Source organism: Choloepus didactylus, chromosome 5 (genome assembly GCF_015220235.1).
Source record: "Choloepus didactylus isolate mChoDid1 chromosome 5, mChoDid1.pri, whole genome shotgun sequence".
NCBI lineage: Eukaryota > Metazoa > Chordata > Mammalia > Pilosa > Megalonychidae > Choloepus > Choloepus didactylus.
Window position 1 is genome coordinate 73,302,314 of NC_051311.1, and position 12,056 is coordinate 73,314,369.

At 33.8% G+C, this 12,056-nt stretch overlaps 1 pseudogene; it reads left to right on the forward strand.

Annotated features, from left to right (window-relative positions):
- LOC119535342 overlaps positions 1–6,493 on the forward strand; it is a 51,256-nt pseudogene extending 44,763 nt beyond the window's left edge.
- The last annotated feature ends 5,563 nt before the right edge of the window (positions 6,494–12,056 follow it).

Consider the following 12,056-nt stretch of genomic DNA (forward strand, 5'->3'; position numbering starts at 1 on the left):
TACATTTTGCTCTTTTTGTGAGACTAAGAGCCTCTCACTTCCTGCCTGCTTGCATAAAGTTAGATTTTAACATCAATTTACCCTTTTTCTCTTTACTGGCTTAGAAAGACAGTAGGTTAAACATTTAGCTGCGTAGGTCATGCAGACTGCTGTGCACCAAAGGTCTGCCGGCCTGTTTTGCTCAGGCCATGGGTTGCCACACATGGTAAAACATATGTTGATATTGTGGTATTTTAAAGCTTCTCTCTCAGTAACTGAGAGAACAAGAAGACAAATGATCCATACAGTTATAGAAGATTTGAACAACACAGTTAACAAATAAAACATGATTTACATATATCTTGATAGTTTATATTATATATTTTTATATAATTCATTGTATGCATATAGAATACATATGTAATGTAATATTATACGTGTATATAACCAATACTATTCAATATTCCACCCAACAATGGCAAAACACAAATTATTTTTAGATTCAATAAAAATTAATTAAAATCCTCCAAATACTGTCATTAAGCAAGTCAACAAATTTCTCTGGGTTGATGCTGTGCCAAGTGCATTTTCTTAAAGACAGAAATAAAAATATAAGAGGTTGTGAAGAAAAACTGCAACAGTAATTAGATAAGCAAACATAAACAAATACTGACATATACAATTTAGTAATACCATATTGAATACATATGTTAATTAATGTATATGGTGATTAAAATCTCTATTAATATCTTAGAATTAATATCGCTAAGTATTATCAAAAAAGGGACAAAAGTCAAGAATGTATATTAATTGTATTGTTTTGTAATTGTATTGTAATTAGAAAGTCAAGAATGTATTTTGTAATTTCTAGGATAAGCATAGAAACAATAGTAAAATATAATTAATAGTAATTTAAAGAAGGATAAAAAGTAATAACTTTTTAAAAAAATGATGACTCCAAAAGAGAGCAAGAAATGAAGAGAAATAATATTAAATAGGTGGGTCAAACTGAAAGCAAATGGTGAGATGGATATATATGGCACATAACAGTACACATATACTCAAATATAACATGCATGCACTTAAGTATACATAAACCAAATAGAAAACAATGATTCTTAGGCACGATTTAAAAAAAAAGAAAATCTCTAAACAAAACATAACCATACATATACCTATGACTCATGAACTTTAAATATAAGGAGAAAAATATGTTGCAAACAAAAGATTTGAAAAAGAAATATCAAATGCCCAATTATAATATCAAATTTAAACACATAAAAATGCTAGTTAATAGAAAAAAACTATATAATAATATTATATAAAACTAAAATTATCAAGATCTAATTAACATATAGAAAACTTTAAACCTTATAACCACAGAACACACGTCTTTTACAAATGTATGTGAGATACTTATCAAAATTGTCCTGTTGGGACATACGGCAAGCCTCAAATTATTTAAAAGATTGGAATAATTTCAAAAGATTTGTAAACAGTTGGATTAACAATATCAATAATAAAGAGTGAATTAAGCAATACCAACTCTTTACAAACATCCACTCTCTATGTAAGCCATGTGTCAAAGATGATATCCCACTAGAATAATCATAGCTTAATTTTAAAAATCATACAAAATATCGGAACTTTTAATGCAGTTAAAACAGAGTTTAGAGATAAATTTCATAGCCTATAAATCTAGATATTAAAAATAAGAAAGGCTAAAAGTCAACACCTCAGCTTCCAACTGAAGAAATTTGAGAAACAGCAAATCAACCTTAGGAAAAAAAAAAGGCATAATAAAAATAAGAGCAGAATTCGTTAACATAAAATCACACAATTAATACAATTATCAAAACCAAAGTGTTGCTTCTTTAAATGGATTAATAATATTGACAAACCCTTACCATAATTGTTCTAACGTATAAGAAAGAAAACACCAAACCACCAATGTCAAGATAGGAAAAAATTACTTAACTACAGATTCTGTAAATTATTAAAGGTAATAAGAATACTTTATGAAAATTATTTAGGAAATAAATTTGACAAGCTACAATAATATGGACAAAATCTTGCATACATAATTAAACAAACTAACAAAAAATTGTTCTATGTGGATTGAAGAAAGTGAATCCATTGCTGGAAAAACACATTCACACACACAAACACACACATACAAACAAACACAAACTCCCCATAAACAAATCCATGGCTTTTTTGAAGAATTCTTGTAAACATTTAAGGAAGAAACAAAATACAACTCTTACATAACTCATCCAGCAAACAAAAAGAGGCATTAATTCCTAGCTTGTTTTATGAGTTTAGTTTTATGCCAAAGCCTGATGAAGACATAATGATAAAGGAAAATTATAACCATTTGTTCTAATGAACAGAGATGTAATGATCCCAAACAAAATATTTTTAACTAAAATCCAATAATATAAAAAAGGAATAGTGCATGATACCAAGTCAGATTTGCTCCAGGAATTCAAGCTTTGGTTTTAACAACCAAACATAACAAATTTAATTCCCCCCCTTAATGGAGGAAAAAGAAAAATGACATATAGCTTTCTTAATAGTTGTAGAACCAGTTTTTATAAAAGTTTTACACTCATTTGAAATTTTTAAAATAATAATAAATTAGGAGTAAAAGGATCTTTCTTAATAATATGTTTAACAAGAAAGCTTTCTCCCTGAGAATGAGAATAGTACAAGCATGTCCACTGTTGCAATCTCATTGCCACATTTCCTGAAAGACCTAAGCAGTGGAATGAGGTAATAAAAAGGCATAAATATGTAAATTTGGAGAAAACAAAACAACTTTCATTATATGTAAATGATTGTATATACAGGAAATCCAAAAGACTCCCCAGAGAAATTACTAGAAAAAATAGCAAGGCCACTGGATATAAAATAAATATACAATTTAACTACATTTTAATTTGTTAATCTCTAACCAATATAAAATATTTTAAAAATATTATATGCATTGGCCACCAAACACCTTAGAATAAATCTAACAAAAGATCTTCAGAAAACAAACATAAAAACATTACACATAATTAAAACTCCAGAGTATTGCTGAGAGCAATTAATAATGATTTTAATAGGGGAGTACAGCCTCTTCAGAACTTGAAGATGAAATGAGGTAAAAATGACACATTTTCTGAAATTTATCTATAGATTCAATGTAATTTTAATAAAAATTCCAGCAGCTTGTTTTTGCATGTGTTAGTGTGTAAACATTGATAAGCTGATTCCAGCACATCTATGGGAACGTCAAAGGGTGGCAACTAGCAGAAGCAATATTGAAGTAGAGCAAAACTAAAGGACTTAAGTAACCAGATATTAAGACTCACCATACACATAAAATAAACAAGAAAATAGGGTGGGGTTGGTGCAATGATAATTTAATTTACCACTGGAACAGTATTATATTGTTCAAAAAATGGCCTGATGTTGAGACTCCATATACCAGAAATAAAAGGAAAAATGCCATGGATTGTAGAAATAAATATGAATAATAAAACAATACATCTTTTAGAAGAAAACACTGAAGAATATATTTATGACTTTGAGGTAAGCAAAGATGTCTTAAACAATTCAGAAAATCTGCATTCCGAAAAGGAAAAATGGTAAATTAGATTTTATTAATATTACTCATTTTTTTTTGTGTAGCAGAAGCCACCTTTAAGAGAGTGAAAATGTGTATCAATAGAAATTATTTGTGTGACCTATATACTGAACACGATTTGTATACACAGTAGTGAACAACCTTCTCAAACTAATAAGCAGAAGACAACCCAATAGAAAAATGGGCAAAATACTTGAAAGGCACTTTATAAAAATATTACTCTATATAATCTATAAATAGGTATTCAACATCACTGGCAATCATGAAATTGCAATTAAAACCATAATCAATACCACAGCTTACCATCAGATCTGCTAAACTGGAAAAGAAAGACAATACTAAGTGTTGACTTCAAAACAGACCATCCAGATCTCTAATATACAGGTTGTGTTTGTTTTGATTGTTGCAAACATTATGGTACTTACTTTACTTACTGTAGCTAAATACATGCACATATGTAATGTGTGCAACTTGCATGAAAAAGAATGAAGAAGGTTCATCCCCTGCTCCCAAAACTGTGAACTTGTTTTGGTAGTGCTTGCACCTTTGTCATGGTGAAAAGTTGTTCTTAGGAAATGTGATAAAATGTTTATTTAAAACTTGTTTTTTGAACATGCTGTTTTTGAGAAAGTTAAAAAGTGGAAAACGTTTTTACTTTGAAATGTATGTAATATAAACAAAATGCTGGTATTAAAAAATAAAAATAATAATAAAAAAAAAACTCTGGGGATGTGATACTAAGGGTCTATTTCATAAGGCCTGGCTCCCTAATCCCCAGTCCCTTAGTAAAATTAAAATTTTGGCCTGCCCAGGCAAACTATTACTGACCACAGAGCTCCAAATATTTATATTCTGCAGATGGTGACATGCAAATCGTGACACAATCTCAGTGTCCTTTTCAGGTCAGAGGAAGAAAATCTTCCTATTAATGGTGTGCTCCTAATGCCCTTTGTCCTCCTCTTTAGTTCATTTCCTCAGCTGGTTGAAGGAAAATATATGTAAATGTTGCACTAAAACAACTGTGTGTTTGCCATCAGTGACATCTCTCCATATTGCCCGGCCTTTGGTTCCTGAACCTAAGCCAGTCATGGCAAGTAGTATCGACAGACAGAAAGTTAGGACAGAAAATGTGGCTAAAATAATAAAACTTGAAATGTCCATCAGAAGACAACCAATGCGGCCCTAGTTCTATAACTCTTACATGTGGATTAAAGGATGATGGTGATGGGCCTCTGGAAGCCACAGCAATGATTTTAAAGGGAAGGTCTAAAGTAAAAGGAATCCAAGAAGTCTTGGAAACCAGAGCATACGTTGGGGCAGATCTACAAAATGTAAAGAAAGGATTTTGGAAAACCAGAAGCTCCATGGTTCCCACTTAATATTTAAAGGAAGAAGACACTGGCTTTGTAGCAGGCCAAGAGCTAGTAACATAGAGATGAAAGATATAATAAAAAAATTAAAAACAATAGCCATGCCTAAAAATAATTCAGTTTCTTGAGCTCAGTAATCAGGGAATGAAAACATTGATGGCCTTGGCTTTATAAAAGAACAAAACATGAAAAACCATAATATCAGCTATTGTTAATACCAATTGGAAACCAATTTTGAAAGACTGAATGGATATAAAAATCACACTCAAAAAGGAAAATGGATTTATTTGTAGAAAGAACAGAACAAATTAAGAGATATTAATGTGATCTGTATTACCAACAGAACAAACTAAAATATGCAGCAATATAGCTGCTATAGAAAAAACTGAGCAATTAGGAGATGCCTTGAAAATGATTGTGGTAATGGCACAGGATAAATATTATGCTTTTAAAATTAAATATAAAAAGGGAAATGTTTTTTTGTACATGTTTACATACACTCACACATAGTCATTATTTGCTCTTTAACTGAATAATGATAGTCTGTCATTGATAGAGATCACCTCTGTGTACATTGAGGATAAAATGAATAAAGATGAAGTTTAAAAATCCAACAAGAACTCTCACCAAATCTAGGGGAAAACAATATTGTTTAAGTATAGTCGACATATTCTCAGGAGTGGAGCTGTTGTATTTAGTGTTTAAGGATTATATAGAATCCACTTCAAAGGAATTAATTATTTGGAGATTATCATATGAAGTTCCCCTATCACTGAGTCAGATCCAGAGATTTATTTCACAGCTGAAGTAGTTCAGAATTGAGCTAAAAAAAAATGATATCATGTGGAATGTGCATGTACTCTCTAACCCTACAATAGGAAACAGAGAAAAGTGAAAAAAGACTATTAAGATATAAAGAGAGGGTGTATGTGTGCAACTGAAAGAGCAAGTGAATGAGTGAGCTTGTGTGTGCAGGGGAGGGGACTGGACTTTTTGTCTGTGACTGCCCTCACTTCTTATCCCTGCTCCTGCAGTGGCTGCTCCCTGGGTCATATGAAATGAGCAATAAGAAGGTAGGGAGAAGCTGACAAACAGGTTCATCATAATGCACCCAAGTGAAAACACAGGGACCACGTCAAAGACAGCTTTCACAGTTTGGCATGTTTGGCAGTACCATCATTCCAAGAAGAGAAGGCACCCTGGGCTCAAATCCTGGCCAAAATCACAGAGTATATCCAATTTATGCAAAGGAAAAACCACACACCCACAAAATACTAACGGGCTCAAGCAGCAGAATGCTCTTCTGGAGCAGCAAGTTGGTGCACGAAGATGGACATGGTGGACTTTGAGTGCCCCACTGGGAACCAACTATTCCTCCTCAGACAACAGCCTCTACACCAACTGAATGGGCAGCACCAGTTCTGCCTTCGACGGGGCTTTGGACTCCAGCTCAGAGTCAGAACACAAAGAGCCCCAAAGCAGGAAGAAACTCTGGATGGAAGCCAGCTAAGCTAAGCAGGCCTCTGTTATCTCATTCTCCTTTCAGTGCACTGTTAGAACCTTCAAAACCAATTAAGAGACTCTCTCTCTCTTTCTCTCTCTCATTTTTACTTCAAGCTTTTGGACAACATCTCTTACTTTCCTCTCACATTTCCATTTTCTTTTTTTTTTGTTTTTAATGTTTTCCCTTCAAAGATGCCCTGCCTAATCAGGAACTTTTAAAACAAAGCACCCCAAAACTTGTCAGCTTTTTCTGTGGAGGTCAGAGAGCCGGAACCTGTGAATTGCTCTACTTTAAGAAGATAACCAGTTTGGAGTAATCAGAATTATCCTCCCATTTCCCCTTTTAAGGATATATTTTTAAAAATGCTATTTATCACTTCTACTGAAAAATAAATCCTTGATGATGTTTGTGGTAAAAAAGGAAAGCAGGGAGAGATTTGCAGGCAGAGTCTTTGGTATGTTTTGCCACCGTCTCTCTCAGCCACTGTCTTAGCCTTCCTCACCAGCCTTGTGGAGACAGCGTGACACCATTGTGGTGGGTATGGGAGGCAGTAGCTGAAGCATCAGCAACCAGGGAATTTAAGGCGTGTTTTTTGGGGAGATGAGACAAGGAAGGAGGACTGGGTGGGGTAGAGGTTTTGTACTGAGGACCAGTGGTGATGGTTTGATACTTATTTTCTGCTACTGAAATTTGAATCTGAGTAAATTGTCCCTATTTCTGATAATGTCAGTATTGCAAAGTGACATTCATAAAGTAATATCAAATATTCCTTTCTTTCCATTTGTATTTCTAAGAAATAGAGCTAACTGATTTTGTATGTAAATTCCAAGAGTGATTTACCTGGTACTAAACCCACACACTAGTGTGGACCCTTTTCCCCCTTGCCAACTTCCTTTCCTCTATCCTGGAACCTGTCTCTTATTATGTGATCCCGCCCTGATTCTGACTGCAGTTAGCAGATCCCAACAAACTGTATGTATTTAGGTCTCGTTTCTTTGTCCTTTTCCTTTTTCATTCCTGATATTTGCTCATTTCTCATGTATACTCTGTAAGCTTAGACAATGTTCTATTCCATGGAAATAAAAATATGTTGCACATACTGCTGAAGAATTGTCTTACAAGTTAAGGATTTCCTCTTTATTATAAGATGTAAATGAAAACTTACTTTATTCTTCTGGAAAAAATAAAACCAGGTATAAAGAGAAAAAACAACTTCAAAGGAAATAAGTGAAATTGATGTAAGTACTGCCAGATATCAATTGAAAACATTTAATAATGTAAAATTTAACTTCTCCGATACAGATGGCTATTTCTCCTTGAATTACTCCAACTAAAAGGGTAAAAGAATTAAGTCCTCTTTATAAAAATAAATTACAGATTTCCATTTACAGACTGCAAATGAAAACTTATTTTATTCTTCTGGAAAAAAATAAAGCCAGGTATAAAGAAAAAAAATAACGTCAAAGGAAATAAGTGGGAAATTGATATAAGTACTGCCAGATATCAATTGGAAAAATTTAATAATGTAAAACTTAACTTCTCCTATAGAGATGGCTATTTCTCCTTTAATTACTCCAACTAAAAGGGTAAAAGAATTAAGTCCACTTTATAAAAATAAATTACAGATTAAAGGACAAAATTTATATGAGATTCCTGGGGAAATGATAGCCAGAACAGTTCACGTACAAGTTGACTAACAGTAGAAAAAATTAATTTATACAAGAAAATATCTTACATTGTTTTCTAGACAAGTTATGTAATGGAGAGTAGAGTATTAATACTGAAGCCATTTTTCTCTGTCATAAGAACACTTTATGGAAAGATTTGATTTATGCATCCAATTAGCAAGTCCCTCATTTACATTTTGCTCAACACATCATAATATTCAACTCCTTTTTCTACTTTAAAGCCAAGAATTTTTATGATATTTATTACGTCTCTTCTAACAAGACTTCATCCAGTGTACAAATAGTGCCATTGTGTCCTCCATCCTTATTTCTTTATTTAAAATACAGGCTTTAATATTTGCTCAGCCATTGCCAATTCTAATGTATCTAGGGGTGCCACTACTACTGTTGAACTTATTGTATGTCAGTGACATTGTGTTTATCCAGTTCTTGGTCCCATGCACGATGGGTTATGCAACCAGTGTCTAAAACTTGTGGAGTGAGTTGCTATACCTTGTGTCAAGGGAACAAAGCCTCAAGCACAGCAACTGCTTGTTCCCTGCTTTGGGTTCAAGGTAGGTCAAGTCCCCATGATCTGTCTAAGGGAAACATATAGAAATATCTGCACACAATAGAAAAGGAGGGGGTGGCAGGAGAGGGCTGGGGAGATGGACACCAGGCAGGACTGTGACTTCCCTAGCAGTTCTGTAGACAATCTATATCAAATCAATAGAATAATATATTTAGGTGAATTAGAGATCATGGGAAACCTAAACTATTTTCGTGCATCACCTACAGGGAGAAATAGGAAACAGAAGATAAGGCAAAATAAGATATTGGCTTAAATAGTGTGAACTATACAAAAATTAAGCAGAAATTTGGACAAGCAAAACTATTGGAACTTTATTGCTCAAATCCAAAACCAATTAAATGCAATGCTAAACTTTAATGATTAGAGCACCTTTTAGGATACAAGATTTTGCAGTTTAGAAAGTAATGGGTCAGTGTTGGGACATAAAATAAAACTGATGGAAGCCCCCAGACTTCAATGAGGAGAAAGGGATTTGCCTGGATGGGCAGGGTCAGGATTAGGATTAAAAAACTTTAATGATAACCAGTTATCAGGACTGGAATGAGGAAAATTTGTGGAAATAGATAAAATTTAGGTGAGGACCAAATAAAGGTTCATCAATTATATATTAAGAATGGCTTTAGGATTATCATAGCAACAGCTGGTTTGATTGGAATAGGTTAGCTAAAACTGATCAAGTAATAAGTAAAACTATGTTTTAATTTCCCAGCTTTACTGGCACATGATTTTGAGGCTAGAAGAAGTACAATATCAAGGTGTCAGCAAGGTGTCTGTTTCAGCTTTGTCCATGAAGACTCAGACATTTCAGGGCTGGCTGCTGGCCATCCTTGGGTCCTTGGCTTTTCTGACACATGACAGTGTATATGACCCATCTTCTCCTTTCCCTCCCAGGTTCTGTTGTTTTCCAGCTTCTGGCTACTCCCTGTCGCTTCCTCTATGCCTAAATTTCATCCTAATTATGAAGGACTCTGGTAATTCAGATTAAAGCCACAGTTGGGCCACACCTTAACTGGAGTAGCATCTTGAAGGGATATTATTTATAATAGGTCCACACGTATCAGAATGTAGATCAAGACCAAGAATATGTCCAAACTGGTGTACACAATTCAATCCCTCATGAACTATTTCATTTTTTAACATGACTCACAAAAATATTAAAGATCAAGATGAAAATCATGAAAGAGTTATAACTAAGGCCTTTAGTAGACTGTATGGTCAATAAATACAAGCTTACTTGACAAAGAGATGGACAGAATTCATCAAAACCATGGTAGGACAAGGAGAGATGTAATTCAAATATAAGTGTTCCTAATTGGACTAGGGTCAGAGAATTGGTAAGAAATAGCTGTGATTCAGTAGGAAATTGCCAAAAAATGTACAGAACTAAGAATTGGAGTGGTATAAAAATGAGCATACACATCCATGCCTATAGGTACCATGTTGAATATAATGATATTAACTTCTGGAGTGAAAATGACTTGCAGTTCATTATGGATGATGTTTCAGTTTGCTAAGGTACTGGAATGCAATATACCAGAAACAGGTTGACTTGTAAAATGGGGATTGATTAACTTACAATTTACAGTTCTTAGGCTGTAAAAATGTCCAACTCAAGACATCAACAGGATGATACCTGGTCTCTGAAGACAGGCTGCCAGCATCTGGGGCTCCTCTGTGACATGAGAAGGCACATGGCTAGAGTCTGCTGGTTCTTCTTTCCTGGGTTTCATTGCTTCCAGCTTCTGGCTTCAGTGGCCTCTTCTCTCAGTTTCTATGAATGTGTCCTTGTCTCTCAGATTCCCTGGGACTTGTCTGAGCTCTCTGGGCTTTTTCTGCATGTCCTTTATACTCTTATAAAGGACTCCAGTAAGGGGATTAAGACTCACCTTGACTGGGGTGGATCACATCTCAATTGAAATAACCTAACCACAAATTCCCACCTACAATAGGTCTACAGCCACAGGAATGGATTAAAAGAACATAACCTTTTCTACCACAGATTACTATACTCAAGTAATAATTAGATTAAACTAAATGAGGATAGTTATGTAACAACTGATACCAATTATGACTATCTAATTTTAGAAATACACCTCAACAGGTATAGATATTATGGATTTTGAAAATTGTGATACATGTTAGAAGAATATTAACTGTGGAACTTTGAAATTAGAACTATATAATTTTAGGAAGCATGTTGGTTATTGCACTAAAAGGTAAATGTTACCAGAAGAAAGCAAACCTACTTTAGCTCACATGTACAGTTCACTAAAGAATATTTAGAAAGAACTTGGGTACCACCTATCACCTTTATAAAACTTGAAGCTGTTTATTTATTTAACAAATAACAAAACCAAATTTAGCCTGGTGAACTTGAGAGGATTTAGCATAATCAATTTAGGAAAAACAGTAATAAAATGTACCCTTAATTATATGGGCAATATGAATTTAATTAGAACTTGAGCTAAGCTTGTCAAAATTACATAATTCAAGCAATCTAGAAACATACTTTTAAAATAAAAAAATACCATGAACATTATGGTACACGCTCACAGACTCTACAAACCATAAAGGACTTATAGGCAAAATTTTTATAAAGCACTGGAGTTATATAGTGTCTGTATACAATACATTTTTGGGTCCATGAAAACCCAGAAAATGAAATACTATGAACATTAACTACAGTAAACTTATGCAAAAGGAATTTACCACTCCCAAAACATTAATAAAGACACTAAGACTTTTTAATAGAGAGCAAGAAATGGAACAATGGGTGACAATGTACGAATAAAGACAATAAGGATAAGACTTTGTAAGGGTGAGCTGTGAAGCTTGTAATTTGTGTATACATTTCTAAAGAATTCTTTATTCTTGTCACTCTTAATATAAACTTGCATTGACAAGTGAGTCCGTATTACTCATTTTCATTCTACTCTGCCAAACTGCAAGCATATTATTCTTAAGAAATGTTATAAGTATGTTTATGCAAAACTTGTTTTGAACATGTTTGGAGAAAATTTAAAAAGTGAAAATCATGTTTTACCTTAAAAGTGAGTAATACAGGCCTTTGAAAGAAAGCTTGGAATAGCACTAGTAAAGATCTAAGCTTGAGTCCTGGCTGCTGAAACCCTCAACCCCAAAGCAAAAGGTATAGCATTAAAGTCCAGCCAGCCATATTGTCATTGGTCAGAATTCATGGAGCATCCCTGCATCTCTCAGAAGAATGCTGAATAAAGTTTCCTTCAGACTGAGGCTGCAGACCATGAGGATACTTTGACCTCTTGGTTCAGATCAGGGGAAGAATATCTTG